Source organism: Aethalodelphis obliquidens, unplaced genomic scaffold (genome assembly GCF_003676395.1).
Source record: "Aethalodelphis obliquidens isolate GAN/ISIS:26980383/991018 unplaced genomic scaffold, ASM367639v1 scaffold61, whole genome shotgun sequence".
In the NCBI taxonomy this organism is placed as follows: domain Eukaryota; kingdom Metazoa; phylum Chordata; class Mammalia; order Artiodactyla; family Delphinidae; genus Aethalodelphis; species Aethalodelphis obliquidens.
Window position 1 is genome coordinate 2725260 of NW_020838005.1, and position 16704 is coordinate 2741963.

The window sequence follows — 16704 nt, forward strand, 5'->3', positions numbered from 1 at the left end:
AGACAAGGATATATGAATGAAGGCGGGGGTGGGGACGAACAAGGCTCAAGTGCTATTCAAATAAACAGAGTGTCGGGGGAAACGGTCAAAGAGCTAAGGAAAATACGCCCGGGCGGACGCGAGCGGGAGTTGCACCCGTGCAGATGAGAGGTTGCTGACAGATCGTGGCAGGCTGAGTGCTAGAGCTGCCCTGCCTTGTCCCGGGAGCCCCCGCCTGTCCCCAGTACCCCTACCCCCCGCCCAGTTCCCGAAACCCGGGGGAGCCAGCAGAGGAGCTGCTGGGAGGCAGCGGGGGAGTCGCGGAAACTTTGCCCAAGGCGCGCGGTCGCCGCGGTGCTGGCCGCGGGCTGATGATGGCCGGGAGACGGCTGCAGCTCCGCTAAACAGCTGAAACTCTAGGCGGCTTTTTAACTACGCCGGGCAGCTCGCAGTGCCTATTAAAACTCCTCCTGGCTGGGTGTTATTTTCTTGCTTCTCCTTTTGTATTCTGATCTGCGCATAGATCTGCTACTGAAATCTAGAACACCAGCGCGAAAACAGATTTGAAGACAATGAATGCAAATCTGTGCTCAAAGACCATCTGCCGTGGAGGAGACAAATCAGCTGTTCCGCAGTTCGAGCGACTGTGCCCGAGCCTCCCGGCCTCATTACCGAGAGGGCCTTGGCGAAAGCCTGGATTTCATTGAGGAGACTTTCCCCCCCACTTAGGACTCAAATTTGAGTGTGAATTGACTCCCGACCAGATCCCATAGGTGTGTAGGTGAGCGCTCACAAATGAACTGCGAGAGTTTGCCGCTAGAGGACACAGCGCCTTACAACTTGTTTGCCTGGGCGGACAGGAAGCTCGCACTTTCAGAAATGCCGCTCTCCTGAGAAAGGGACGGATCCGCGCCTCCACTCTACCCCTGGGGCAAACCGCGACCTGACTGCGGGGACGGATAGCGCTCAGGAAGCGCATGTCTTTACTGCGGAGATTCTCTTGAAAACCGATGGGGAGGAGGAGAGGGTGCCCTGACCCTCTTTACACAAACCCGGATCCTGGGATTGGGGAGGTTGATGGTGGGGGTAGAGGGCGTAGAGACCGTGAAGTCCCCGCCTCTGGGTTGTGTAGACTGTGGCACCCCGACTCCAGGGCTCTGGATTGGCCTCATTGGACAAGAGGGGCAGAGGGAGCCATTAGGGCAACTGGGCATAAGAATATGGAACGGGACTGTTGTAAAAGCCAAGTAAGATAGTTGTCCAAAGAAGGAAGAAGGAGGGTGGGAGAAAAATTGGTAGGATGAAACTTACTACCTTGTTTCAGCTAGGCAATTCTCTATTGTATGCAGATTTTACCGGTAATTTCAGTCCCTGCAAAAACTAACCGCCCGGAGCCTTCTACCCCGGCCCCACTCTCTTTGTAAATCTCTCTGAACCTCAAGTAACCACCTACCCCCATCCTCATCCTCGGGCTGTGCCCGGCGGAGCCAATGGGCTCCTTGGCGGAGAGTGTTGAACAGCCCGTGAACCCCTCAAGACGTGTCGAGGAGCCCGGCGATTTTTGTTTTTCAGGGGGCCTCTGACCTGCAGCATCTCGTACCAGGAGAGGTACGGGGCGCAGCCCCGAGGGGCCGCGAGGCAGCCGTGGGCCCGGGCCTGGCCCGGACCGTCTTCCCCTCGGGCCCGTGTTGGCTGGGGTTAAAGGGCAGACCCGGGGTCGAGGACACTGGCTCTCCTCTCCCGCAACAGCTGCTACCCAAACTTATGCCCCTCAGGAAGCGAATGAATGGGTTCTTTCTCCCGGGTCCCTGCTGCCCGCCCCAGACCAGACCCACCGCACCCCACCTCCCAGAGAGGAGTTCAGAGGCCGTGGTGCTCTCCCGGGTGGCAGTTTAAAACACCGTGGCCCCGTAACTATGACCTGGGTGTAGCGGGGAGCCGCACTGCTCCTCGCGGGCTCGACTACCGCACTGGGCGATCGGGGCGAACGGCCGCCAAGATGCCGCGGGCCCTGTGGGCTTGGAGCCGTGGACGCCGAAGTTCCCTCCAGGCTGGGACGGAGTTCCCTGGCTAGCGCCGGGAGGGGGGTGGAGGGGGCCAGGAATGGGGGAGCAGCCTTGGGCCCCGCAAGGCGGCGCTTCGGCCTTGGCAGAGCAGGGAGCGTCTCTGCCCCCCGAGTTGGGTTTAATTAGCTTCGTGTGGGTATTCGGGAGGGGTGGGCGCACAGTCGGCCACGCGCGCCTTGGAGGAATGCGGTTTAGTGACGGAGTGAGCGGCGGTGGCTGCGCCTGGAGAGTCTCTCGCCTCTCTCTCGCCTCCGGCGACCCCCGAACAAACCTTTTCGAACACGCCACACAAAACCCGCCCTGAGCCGCACGGGGGCCCGACAGGCGCAGCTGCGGCCCGGGGAAAGCCCGGCCCGGCGGGGGTGAGGCGCCCGCGCGCGCCTCCCGGGCTCCGGCCCGCCAGCTTCGTTCCGCCCCTGGCCGGGGTCGAGAAAATCCGAGATGAACATTATTAAAATGCTTCCTGACCATCTAGTTACATAAAACCGAGGCAGGGGTGGTGTTATTCCGTCTTTTACCCTGTCCCCTCCTTTGTTCCCTCTTCCCAATGAACCCCCGGGTATTTTCCCCCGTTCATGTTTCACATCTGCATCTCGGTGCGCTATGTTCAATTTCCTCCCGATTGGCTGTAAGGCCCCTTTCCCCAGTCTCTCGGTCCAGTCTCCTGGGCGCCGCGTCTCTCCTCCGGGTCAGAGGTTCGAGCTTTTTCTTAGAAAATTGCTCTCTGGGCCTAGTTCTCGTCCAGCATGGCCCTGAGGTGAAATCGGAGGTGTGAGAACGCTTCCCTCCCACAGCCCGACCTCTACCCCCAGCCCCAGACACACACGCGGCGCCTGGGTCTAAGCAACCCGACGGACAGAGCCTGACTAGTACCCAGGGAATGAGATCCACAGGGACAGTCGGTCTGGGTTTGATAAATGAAGTAAGTAGCAGTCTCTTCGGACGTGAATTTTCAAATTGGTTTGTTTTAGTTGGCACCTTTGATTTTTATTTGTCCGAGTAGAAATAGTTTTGTCACCATCTGAGAACCCTGACGAATATTTAGCTCACAGTGCTTCGTGAAATAATCTTTTTAAATATCCAACTCTCCTCCCTCCCACTTCAAATTTCAACTTTACATCAGTGAAATATCCAAATCCACTAACTCCATTCCAAATGTTTTACTGAAATTGGACTTGAATGCTCCATAAATGAGAATTTCCGGGGACGGTGGAGGGGGGCGGGGAAACTACGGTATTCACAAATGTACTACAAATATTTCACGAGGACTCCACCATCCATACCGAACAGAGCCCTTTTAGGACAATTTAGTAAGAATTTAGATCCTCTTCCTGATTTGCTTTTACATACTGAAGGAGATTTTACATACTGAAGAGCTACAGAAATACGGAGGCGTCGAAAAACACTTTCTAGACCCACGATGTGCCACCCAGGCCGGTCAAAATGGACTGAGGGAGCCAGAGTTGGTTCTATCCTAACAACCGACAACTCCAGAATATCTCTTCCTCCTCTCTCTCCTCTTTTTCTTCCTCTTCTTTTCTCTCCCGCTCCCTCTCCCCCCTCAGAAATACCCATCCCTCCCATTTCCTTGTTCCGGGAATACCGAGAGAGCGAGGGAGCCGAGGCAGAGATGCGGGAAGGTCAAGAGAACAAATGTTTGGAGCGGCGGCCGCGTTTGGGCGTTCGGAGCGTGGACATCGGAGCAGAGCCCGCGGTGTGTGTGTGTGTTGGGGGACAGGTGATCCGTAGGGAGAGCAGTGTTGGTGCGGCCTCCACGCGCACCTGGGGACCTGATTTCCTGGGTACGTTGGGTGGCGTGCTCGTCAAGCCCCGGGTTTGGGCTGTGCTGGGGTAAACCGGCCGGTTGCAGTCCCTTCCAGTAAGCTGCACACCAAGGCGGTGGCATCTCCGTCACCGCGGTGTTAAGGCGCAGCGATCCAGGGGCGAATTGACCCTCACTAAGAGGCCCAATCGAGCAAGTGTCCACGCAGAATAGGGCTGAGAGGAAGGCACAAACGAACGGAGGCAGGACGTTTACCCAACACTGCCTGGGATCCAGGCAGTGCCACGCATTTTCTCACCCTTAAACTTGACAGCCACACTTGAACTGAGACCTATTTGCCCCCATTTTACAGTTGAATGAAATGAGGATGGGAGATGACAAGTAGCATCTCAGTTGATAAGTAGGGAACAAAGAACCCTGCCGGTGTCCCACTTCCAAGGCAACACAATGGCGAGCAATTTAAGGCCTTTAAACAGAAAAAGTTCAATGTGACTCCTCCCCGCCGTTTTTCGGTTTCTCGGCTCAGTTGAGGGGAAGATAACTGAGAAGCTCCTCCGAAGTGCCCCCCTCTTTCCCTAGGGGCCCCCCCCCCCCCCCCCCGCCCGGCCAGCCGGCAAGGGAAAGCCCTCGAGACCCGCCAGCTCCCTCCCCGCTCGCTGCGGAGGTGTGAACGATGTGTTGATTATTCACATTTTTGCCGAGCGTACACTCCGCCGCGGCCGGCGGCGCCACATTTCGCACGTACACGCACGTACACGCGCGCTCCGCGGCCCCGCGCTCTGCGCGCAGGGGCATCGTGCCCCCCACCCCAAGAACACCCTCCTTGGCTAGGGGAGGGGTGACAATAGGCTCCCACCCTCCCTTGCACAGGTTGCCTCTTCCTCCAAGCCCCAGAAACACAGTCTTGGCTTCCAGATCCAACTTTCTTCTCCATAATACACTTGCCTTCCCAACTCCCCCTCCTGGATTATGTGGGGGGAGGGGGGAGTGGGTACAGCTACAGATATAGCACCAGCTAGAATATCATTCCATTGGGCACCAGGCTACCTCCTCCTCCAGCACACAGACTCCACCGTCACCTCGACGCACACCACACACCTTGGCGACAAGAGAGAAAATAGGGAAAAGGCACTTGAGTAAAAGGCATGCTTTCACGTTGTCCTTAACGGTGTAAACTGGACTTCTAGCTCTGGGATCTCCTCAAACACGGCCCAAGGCCTAGAAATTCCATTTCTGGCTGATGGGAACCCACCTCCGCACCTCCAGGGAGCCGGACAAGCTTTTCAGGGTGGGAGGGTCCAGAGTCAGGAAACCTCACAACCGGCTGGGAAAAGAGCTAGCTCGCCGGGCTGTGTGGCTCCGTCCCACTCTCGAAGGGGCGACAGAAATTCCACTTACTCTGGCTTCTCGGAGGAGACCAGGCAGGGGTCGCGGTGCTTGAGGTGTCCCGCGCGGGAACAGTCTCGAGGGCCCGGAAGCGCTTCGAACAGTATTTTGGGCAATGCCGGTCGCGCCCTATAGGAGGCGCTGGACTAAAGGCCGTAAAACACTCACAACTGCCGCACTTTCTGCAGCTCTGACGCGGGGCAAGTTGGAGCGCACCCGTGGTTCCTACAGGGCGAGGCAGAGTGAAGGAGAAACCCTTCCGGCTTTGGTGTCCTCAGACCCAGGTTAGAGCCACTCATTTACTGATGAGGTCTTGGGCATTTGATCTGACTTGTCGGAGCCTCAGTTTCCTAATGGGTAAAATGGGGGTGTTATTCCTTTGAGCCACAGTTTCCTGATTGGTAAAATGGGGATATTTATTCCCCCAGAGCTTCACTTGCCTTATGGACAAGAAGACAGCTTCGGTGAAAATATCCGGCACGTAGTAGGTGTACAATAAACGCCGGTTTCCCTTCACCATCTGCTTCTGTAAAATGAGCAGGATGATGTTGGCTTATTGTACGTCACTAGGTCCTGTGAGTCCCCTATGGGGATGGTTTCCTCACACCACCCCACCCCACGCCACCCCGCCTGTGAGCTCCTTGAGCAGGAATTCTGACTTGCTTGTCTTAGCTCCTTGGCCTGCAAGGGCTGGTTCCCGCAGTGTGAGCTCGGTATTATTTTTTTTTTTTTAACATGGAATTTCTCTAGGCAAGTGCTTTGGAACCTATTTGCTGCCCACAGAGGACATGTAAGGCACCCGATGGAGGTGCTTTCCCGGGGAGGGTCTGGGACTTCCTAGGAGTCTGCGATGGGGGCCCAGCGCTGCCTTTTCCCGCCGCAGTGGACTGCTCGCACCCAGAATGCGAGCGCGGTTGGCTCTGGGGCCGCTGCAGGTGGGCAGGCGTGCTGGGAATCGCGGAAACCCCCAGAGAATTGAAGAAACTCGCGAGGCGTTCTGGAAAGGTCCTCCCGTTGATGCGGCAAACACCAGTTGATTGGTGGGTCACAGGGGAACCGGGAGCTCCTCCCCGCGCTGCGCCCTCCGCGGGGCACGCGGCTCTCCAGGCACTGCGTGCGGTCTCCGTGTCCGCAGAGCTGAACTCCCGGAGCAGCGCTTTCCAGAATCGGCGTTCCGCGAAGCTGGGCAGGGAAACCAAGGGGCGAAAGAAACCAGACGCAGTGAGCCTGGAGGTGGCAGAAAAGGAGGCTGGGGGCCCGGGGAAAGAGAGAGGTTCGAAATTTTATATTCCATAGGACTAAAGCCTCCTAGAAGCCCCTTTTTAATTGCAACTTTTAGGCAAAAGCACTGCATGTTCAATGCAGAAAAATATGTATGGAAACAAACAAAACAACAGAAGACATAACCACCCCTAATGACACTAACAAAAAACGGTTGTTAATATTTGAGTGGGTTTTCTCTCAACCTTTCTTGCTTATTTCTATATGCTGATTTGTAACTTTTCTGTTCACTTAACATAGCATATTTTTCCATACCACTGAATATTTTCCTACAGTAACGTTTAATATTGGCATTCTATTTCATTATCCAGAAAAGAGACACTATAAATTGTTTAACCAATTGCTATTGTTGAATATTTAAGTTATTTCTAATTTTTCACCATTATAAATAACACTGTGATGAACATCTTTGTAGTTGCTTTTCACATACTATAATTCCTTCCTTGAGATAAAGTCTTAGAAGTAAACTTGCAAAATCAAGGGCTATGCATTTTTCTTAAGCCTTGTTACAGATTGATAAATTGTCCTCTGGAAAGACAATATTTACTCTCTCCCTGCCCCCACCCTCAATTTTCCTCAATCTTGGAAGTTATTTTCTTGTTTTAAAATTTTGTCAATTTGTTGGATTGGAAATGTCTTTTGATATTAAAAATTTTTTAATTAATTAAATCATTTATTCATTCATTACAAATTTATCAAACACTCGCCTTGCTGGAGACACCATGGTAAGGAATGCCAAGTCCACACCCTTGTGGAATTTATATTCCAATAGGGAAGATAGCAGTTGATCTGCAATTTTTTTCCTTGTTAATTTTATCTTTGCCTGTGTGTGATGTATTTGATTGCTTGACACCCATCATTTATTCCCACTTCCTATGCCTTCCTGTCCTGGAGGTTAACTGCTTTGGGGTTCTGTGAGACATTCTTAAGGCCCTGCTTAGAGTCTGCCTCTCCAAATCTTCCAGTGATTTTGCAAGCTCCAAAATGTCCTGTATTAAGTCCCCTTCTGCTTACGATGTTTGGAACAGTTTAAAGTTCTTGCATGTCAGGTTTTGTAAAACTCAGCTACGTAAAAATAATCTCTGTTCTTTCTTATGTTCAGTATTACTTTAAATAGCATAGAATCTATATATTTCTAAACTAACAGTACTTGCTCATAAGGCATGGAGCTTTTGATAAGTTATATAATTTATTTGATGGTTATTAATTTATTCAAGTTTCTCTCAGTTAATATATTTGAGTAATTTTAATTTTCATAGAAAATAAAAAATCATTTGTATTTTAAAATGTATAACCATAGAGCTGTACCTAGTTTTCTCATAATTTTCATTTCTATATCTGAAATATTTTTTTTTCTCATTTCCACTTGCATATTTGAATTTTGTATTCTGGTTTGTTTTTATTCCTCATGACTATCCCAGCTTACATCAACGGCACACCAAAAACTTGGTATTATCTGATTTTCTAATTTTGGCCAATCTGATGGACATAAAGTTACATCTCACTGTTGTTTTAATATGCATTTCTTTGATTGCTGGTGGTGGTGAGCATCTCCTCAGATACTTTTCAACCATCTGGGCCCCCTCCAGTTGCTCATTTTCCCACTGGATTCTCAGCCTTGGTGATTGTTGTTGCTAATACTTCTTGCTGCTGCTACTGTTAATGTTGATGATTTACAGGAGTACCTTGTTTGTTGAGATGTTAATCCATCGTCAGTTTTAGATGTTACAAATATTATTTCTGAATCTGTCATTTGTCCTTATTGTCACTATTGTCCTTTTTTGAATAGAAATGCTTCATTTTTATAGAGTCAAATCTATCCATTTTGTGCTTTGGGGTCTTATTTAAGGTCTTTCTGTACCTTGAGATCAAAAAGAAATACCACTACACTTTTGATTAGAGTTTTAGCTTTCCTATTCATGTGTTTTAATCTCTCTTTTTTTTAAAAAAAAAAAACATGTATTATATACATAATAGTTTGTTCTCCATACCTTTTTGTATGTAAACATAATAGTTTACTTTAAAATAATGAGCTTATAATATACATATTGTTTTGCTCTGTACCTTTAACAAATCTTTTATTATAGCACAATGTTTTTTTGTATGCATTATCTTTTTTTTTAATAGATCTTTATTGGAGTATGATTGCTTCACAATACTGTGTTAGTTTCTGTTGTACACCAAAGTGAATCAGCCATATGCATACATACGTCCCCATATCCCCTCCCTCTTAAGCCTCCCTCCCATCCTCCCTATCCCATCCCTCTAGGTCATCACAAAGCACCGAGCTGATCTCCCTGTGCTATGCTGCTGCTTCCTACTAGCTAACTGTTTTACATTCAGTAGTGTATATATGTCGATGCTACTCTCACTTCACCCCAGCTTCCCCCCTCCCACCCCGTGTCCTCAAGTCCATTCTCTATGTCTACATCTTTATTCCTGCCCTGCCACTAGGTTCATCAGTACCATTTTTTTTTTTTAGATTCCATATACACGTGTTAGTATACAATATTTGTTTTTCTCTTTCTGACTTACTTCACTCTGTCTGACAATCTCTAGGTCCATCCACCTCACTGCAAATAAGTCAATTTCGCTTTTTTTATGGCTGAGTAATATTCCATTGTATATATATGCCACACCTTCTTTATCCATTCATCTGTCAATGGACATTTAGGTTTGTTCCAAGTCTTGGCTATTGTAAATAATGCTGCCATGAACGATGTGGTACATGTCTCTTTTTGAATTATGCTTTTCTCAGGGTATATGCCCAGTAGTGGGATTGCTGGGTCATATGGTAGTTCTATTTTTAGTTTTTTAAGGAAGCTCCATACTGTTCTCCATAGGGGCTGTATCAATTTACATTCCCACCAACAGTACAAGAGGGTTCCCTTTTCTCCACACCCTCTCCAGCATTTGTTGTTTGTAGATTTTCTGATGATGCCCATTCTAACTGGTGTGAGGTGATACCTCATTGTAGTTTTGATTGGAATTTCTCTAATAATGAGTGATGTTGGGCACCTTTTCATGTGCCTCTTGGCCATCTGTATGTCTTCCTTGGTTAAATGTCTATTTAGGTCTTCCACCCATTTTTTAACTGGATCGTTTGTTTTTTGTTTATATTGAGCTCCAAGAGCTGTTTGTATATTTTGGAGATTAATCTTTTCTCTGTTGTTTCATTTGCAAATATTTTCTCCCATTCTGAAGGCTGTCTTTGTGTCTTATTTATGGTTTCCTTTGCTGTGCAAAAGCTTTTAAGTCCCATTTGTTTATTTTTGTTTTTATTTCCATTACTCTAGGAGGTGGGTCAAAAAAGATCTTGCTGTGGTTTATGTCTAAGAGTGTTCCTCTTAGATTTGTAATTCCTAACTGATTAGTGTTGAAATCTAAGGAAGTTGTTTATTTATTATTCAATCAGTCATCTTACTTACTCCTTATAAGTTGTTTAGTTTTTTAACTGATTCAGTAGACTTTCCAAATAGACAATTATATCACCTATTCATGGTCTCTTTCCTTCTGGTAAATATACCTGATTTATTTTACTTGTCTTGTTGCATTGGCTAGGTCCTCAAATACAATGGCAAATGGTAGAAGTATTGGAGAGAAACCTTGTCTTGTACCTGACTATTACAGGTATTTTTGTAATATGTCATTATTAAATTAAGTATTGTGTCATATATTATAAAATAAGTATTTCTTTTAGGTTACTAAGAGTTTCAATCACAAATATATGTTGAACTATATCAAATACCTTTTTAGCACTTTGTAGGACTATCATAAAACTTTTCTCTTCTTTCTATTATTGTGACTACTTATATTAATACATTTACTAATGTTGGCTTGTCCTTGTATTTCTATAATAAACCCAACATTCATTTAAGGCTGAGCTCTAGAGCCTGCAAGCCAGAACTACTGAGCTCACACGTCACAACTACTGAAGCCTGTGTGCCTAGAGCCTGTGCTCTGCAACAAGAGAAGTCACCGCAATGAGAATCGTGCACACCTCAGTGAAGAGTAGGCCCCGCTCGCTGCAACTAGAGAAAGCCCGCGTGCAGCAACGAAGACCCAACAGAGCCAAAAATAAATTAAATTAATTAATTAAAAAAAATGAATGAATAAATGAGGTGGATCAAAAAATATCTTGCTGTGATTTATATCATAGAGTGTTCTTCCTATGTTTTCCTCTAAGAGTTTTATAGTGTCTGGTCTTACATTTAGGTCTCTAATCCATTTTGAGTTTATTTTTGTGTATGGTGTTAGGGAGTGTCCTAATTTCATTCTTTTACATGTAGCTGTCCAGTTTTCCCAGCACCACTTATTGAAGAGCTGTCTTTTCTCCATTGTATGTTCTTTCATCCTTTGTTGTAAATTAGTGACCATATGTGCCTGGGTTTATCTCTAGGCATTCTCTCCTGTACCATTGATCTATATTTATGTTTTTGTGCCAGTACCATATTGTCTTGATTACTGTAGCTTTGTGGTATAGTTTAAAGTTGGGGAGCATGATTCCTCCAACTCCGTTTTTCTTTCTCAAGATTGCTGTGGCTATTCGGGGTCTTTTGTGTTTCCATACAAATTGTAAAAATTTTTGTTCTAATTCTGTGAAGAATGCCATTGGTACTTTGATAGGGATTGCATTGAATCTGTAGATTGCTTTGGGGTAGTCATTTTCACAATATTGATTCGTCCAATCCAAGAACATGGTATATTTCTCCATCTGTTTATGTCATCTTTGATTTCTTTCATCAGTGTTTTATAGTTTTCTGAGTACAAGTCTTTTGCCTCCTTAGGCAGGTTTATTCCTAGGTATCTTATTCTTTTTGTTGCAATGGTAAATGGGGTTGTTTCCTTAATTTCTCTTTCTGATAGTTTGTTGTTGCTGTATACGAATGCCAGAGACTTCTGTGCATTAATTTTGTATCCTGTAAACTTACCAAATTCATTGATTAGTTCTAGTAGTTTTCTGGCATCTTTAGGATTTTCTATGTATAGTATCATGTCATCTTCAAACAGTGACAGTTTTACTTCATCTTTTCCAATTTGTATTTCTTTTTCTTATCTGATTGCTGTGGCTAGGATTTCCAAAACTATGTTGAATAAGAGTGGTGAGAGTGGACATCCTTGTCTTGTTCCTGATCTTAGTGGAAATGCTTTCAGTTTTTCACCATTGAGTATGATGTTTGCTGTAGGTTTGTCATATATGGCCTTTATTATGTTGAGGTAGTTTCCCTCTATGCCCATTTTCTGGAGAGTTTTTATCATGAATGGGTGTTGAATTTTGTCAAAAGCTTTTTCTGCATCTATTGAGATGATCATATGATTTTTATTTCTTAATTGGTTAATGTGGTGTATCACATTGATTGATTTGCATATATTGAAGAATCCTTGCATCCCTGGGATAAATCCTACTTGATCATGGTGTATGATCCTTTTAATGTGTTGTTGGATTCTGTTTGCTAGTATTTTGTTGAGGATTTTTGCATCTTTGTTCATCAGTGATATTGGTCTATAATTTTCTTTTTTTGTGATATCTTTTTCTAGTTTTGGTATCAGGGTGATGGTCACTTCATAGAATGAATTTGGGAGTGTTTCTCCCTCTGCAATTTTTTGGAAGAGTTTGAGAAAGATTGATGTTAGCTATTCTCTAAATGTTTGATAGAATTCACCTGTGAAGCCATCTTGTCCTGGACTTCTGTTTGTTGGAAGATTTTTAATTATAGTTTCAATTTCATTACTTGTGATAGGTCTGTTTATATTTTCTAATTCTTCCTGGTTCAGTCTTGGAAAATTGTACCTTTCCGAGAATTTGTTCATTTCTTTGTGGTTGTCCATTTTATTGGCATATAGTTGTTTGTAGTAGTCTCTTTTAATCATTTGTATTTCTGCGGTGTCAGTTGTGATTTCTCCTTTTTCATTTCTAATTTTATTGATTTGCATCCTCTGCCTTTTTTTCTTGATGAGTCTGGCTAAGGGTTTATCAATTTTGTTCATCTTCTCAAAGAACCAGCTTTTAGTTTTATTGATCTTTGCTATTGTTTTATTCATTTCTATTTCATTTATATCTGCTCTGATCTTTATGATTTCTTTCCTTCTACGGACTTCAGGTTTTCTTTGTTCTTCTTTCTCTAGTTGTTTTAAGTGTAGGGTTAGATTGTTTATTTGAGATTTTTCTTGTTTTGTGAGGTGAGATTGAATTGCTATAAACTTCCCTCTAGAACTGTTTTTGCTGCATCCCATAGGTTTTGAGTTGTCGTGTTTTCATTGTCATTTGTTTCTATGTATTTTTTTATTTCTTCTTTGATTTCTTCAGTGATCTCTTGGTTATTTACTAGCACACTGTTTAGCCTCGATGTATTTGTGTTTTTTACAGTTTTTTTCCTGTAATTGATTTCCAATCTCATAGTGATGTGGTCAGAAAAGATGTTTGATGTGACTTAAATTTTCCGAGGCTTGGTTTGTGACCCAAGATGTGATCTATCCTGGAGATTGTTCCATGTGCACTTGAGAAGAAAATATATTCTGCCACTTTTGGGTGGAATGTCCTATAAATATCAATTAAATCTATCTGGTCTATTGTGTCATTTAAAGCTTGTGTTTCCTTATAAATTTTCTGTTTGGATGATCTGTCCATTGGTGCAAGTGGGGTGTTAAAACCCCCTATTATTATTGTGTTACTGTTGATATCTCCTTTCATGGTCGTTAGCAATTTGCCTTATGTATTGAGGTGCTCCTATGTTGCATGCATAAATATTTATAATTGGTATATCTTCTTCTTGGATTGATCCGTTGATCATTATGTAGTGTCTTTCCTTATCTCTTGTAACAGTCTTTATTTTAAGGTCTATTATATCTGATAGAAGTATTGCTACTCCGGCTTTCTTTTGATTTCCATTTGCATGGAGTATCTTTTTCCATCCCTTCACTTTCAGTCTGTATGTGTCCCTAGGTCTGAAGTGGGTCTCTTGTAGACAGCATATAGATGGGTCTTGTTTTTGTATCCATTCAGCCAGTCTGTGTCTTTTGGTTGGGCCATTTAATCCATTTACATTCAAGATTATTATCGATATGTATGTTCCTCTTACCATTTTCTTAATTGCTTTGGGTTTGTTTTTGTGGGTCCTTTTCTTCTCTTTTGTTTCCACCTAGAGAATTTTCTTTAGCATTTGTTGTAGAGCTGGTTTGGTGGTGCTGAATTCTCTTAGCTTTTGCTTGTCTGTAAAGCTTTTCATTTCTCCGTCAAATCTGAATGAGATGCTTGCTAGGTAGAGTAATCTTGGTTTTAGGTTTTTCTCTTTCACCATTTTAAGTATATCCTGCCACTCCTTCCTGGCCTGCAGAGTTTCTGCTGAAAAATCAGCTGGTAACCTTATGGGGATTCCTTTGCATGTTATTTTTTGTTTTTCCCTTGCTGCTTTTAATATTTTTTCTTTGAATTTAATTTTTGTTAGTTTGATTAATATGTGTCTTGGTGTGTTTTTCCTAGGGTTTATCCTGTATGGGACTCTCTGTGCTTCCTGGATTTGGGTGACTATTTCCTTTCCCATGTTAGAGAAGTTTTTGACTATAATCTCTTCAAATATTTTCTCAGACACTTTCTTTTTTCTTCTTCTTCTGGGACCCGTATAATTCAAATGTTGGTGCATTTAGTGTTGTTCCAGAGGTCTCTGAGATTGTCTTCAATTCTTTTCATTCTTTTTTCTTTATTCTGCTCCTCAGCAGTTATTTCCACCATTTTGTCTTCCAGCTCACTTATTCGTTCTTCTCTCTCAGTTATTCTGTTATTGATTCCTTCTAGTGTATTTTTCATTTCAGTTATTGTGTTGTTCATCTCTGTTTGTTTGTTCTTTAGTTCTTCTAGATCTCTGTTAAACATTTCTTGTATTTTCTCAGTCCGTGCCTCCATTCTATAATCTCTCTTGAGTTTAACTTGCAATGTGGTCTAGATTTTGTTTTCTCCCTTAAGTGAGCCACAAAAATGTGATGGTTACATTGTAACATGGTAAGAAAGAAAATTGTCCCAAATCAGGTTTGGGACAGAACTTCTTTTATGAATGTGATGTAATTACAATTCCTTCTGGGAAATAATTAGCATTCTTGAGCAACTTTTGGATAGCCTTTACTGAGATCATGAGCACCTTCTGAGAAGTTGTGCGTCTTGAGAGGAATCTGATAATATTAACTGGCACCACCATTATTATTATTATTATACCACTGTCCATTTTCTATCAGTTTTCCTGCCAAGAGAAAAGCCTTTGAAGTGACTAGCTCAGGACACTATCCCCTCGTGGCAAATTTGGTATACAACTTTGCTACTTGTAATAACTACTTAAATAACTTGTAATAATTTTTTTCAGAAAAGTTGCTTTAACGACAGTTGATACAGTGTTCACTTTGGCAGCACATATACTAAAATTGCAATGATACAGAGAAAATTAGCATGGCCCCTGCGCAAGGAGAACAGTTGATACAGTCTTCAGCTCTTCATTTAGATACATTTCCCAGTTGACCAAAGTATTTCTTTGAGTAATTTTTCTGGAAATTATATGTGAATATTATCATTTTTACAGTGATATCACTGCCTCTGTTACAGTTCTGTTTGATAATAATCCCCAAGGGTTGTTTAGAATCATTTCATACAATGTTGACATTAAGTGTTAGCTTCCAGTACATTCTCTACTCTCATTGTGGATGACAGTCATTTAAAAGTGTCATTTCTCCAGTGATTCTACACTGGTTCATCAGATTTCTCTCTCTCTCTTCTTTCCCTCTCTCTTTAACTACAAATTCTCTTTAAATGTCTAAAGGCTTTACATAGCCAGTGATTGCTCTTCTGACAAAGGGGTGTCAAGTTAAGGATCTAGGCAAGCTGCTTCACATTTCTGAGCTTCAGTTGTCCCACCTGTAAGATGTCATAATGATACATTTCAGCTATTTTTGTTATGCTTTCAGATAACAGGAGTCGAGATGGTGTCTTGTATGGACTTTGTTCAGCTCCTCCAGGACTCAGTGAAGAAAGAAGAGAAACTCTTAGAACAATTGTACATTTTACTTTTCTCAATTTAAGCTCCAGTGGTCTATGGAGAATAGGAAGGCAGCTATAGTCCCTGCTGCTCTGATTTAGGGCACACTGGTGGGGTGACTTCTACCGTCCCCGGGTAATTTTTCATCTGAAGAAAATGAGTGAAAGGAATGCATAGGAAACACCTGTTGCGGCAGACCCTTCCCTCAATCCGGTCTCACCTGTAATATGTCTTGGAGAAATTCCTTGAAGTTTATAATATGAGAATGACACCTTTCTCTGGTTTCCAGCTATAATGTGTCTTTTTATTACAATATTCTTTTGGCAATTTCAATAGGAATTTGGAGGCTGGGCTCAGAGGACTGGAATCTCTTACTCATGTCTGTATTCCCAGCACCTAGTAAAATATAAGTGTAAAGAATATGTGTATGATGAAGAAGAGATGAATTCAGTGAATTCTGATCATATAACGTACAGTCTAAATCAGGACCCTTTTGAGAATTAAAGGGGACACTGACCAGATGAGTCACCAGATTACCAGGAGTAAAATAAGACTCTTCCCAGCAAACAGGGATATATGGTCACTCTACTCATAGCAGAAATGGGGAAGAAAGAGGAGAAAGAAAGAGGAAAAAGAGAAGGGTGGAAGAATGAGAGAGAAAATAATGTGCTGGGAAACCAGCTTTGAGATGGAAACTGGGATGTAGCAAAGTGATTGAAGAATGCTCTTGTCAACAGTGAATGAAGTGGAGTGAGAGAAGTAAGATTGGGCAGAGGGAGAAGTTAACCTTGATGAGCCACAGGGAACTTTGAAGCTGAGATGGCCCTTCAGAGATATCCCAGATCAAGGCAAGGAACCTGTGCCTTTTTACTCCAGCATCATCTGGCTAAGGGATATATGCTAACCATGGGAAGGTGGTATGACCTTGGGAGAGGCAGCTTTCTTGCATAAAGGTCAATTCCCTCCCAGGGATGTAGCTGTGGCTCTTCACCAGCCAACATGCCCAATTGCTAGGGTGTGCTAGGGCCTAAAGCAGGGTCTGGGTAGCTCACCACGGTGGCCACTGCTGTCTACCCCTGGTGCTACTCAATCGCCTCCTTCAGAGAGTAAGTTCACCCCCATCTGGGAAGTTCAGAGGGGACTCAGTCAAACAAGCTGCAGCTGGACCCACAGCCACAGCTGATACTCATCA

General features: G+C 44.1%; 1 non-coding gene across 1 annotated transcript; it reads left to right on the plus strand.

The window, feature by feature from the left end:
* The first annotated feature begins 14874 nt into the window (after positions 1-14874).
* Positions 14875-14981, plus strand: LOC113610195 (U6 spliceosomal RNA). Its single transcript, XR_003428993.1, has one exon. It is a non-coding gene; the product is annotated as a U6 spliceosomal RNA (small nuclear RNA).
* Positions 14982-16704: the final 1723 nt, after the last annotated feature.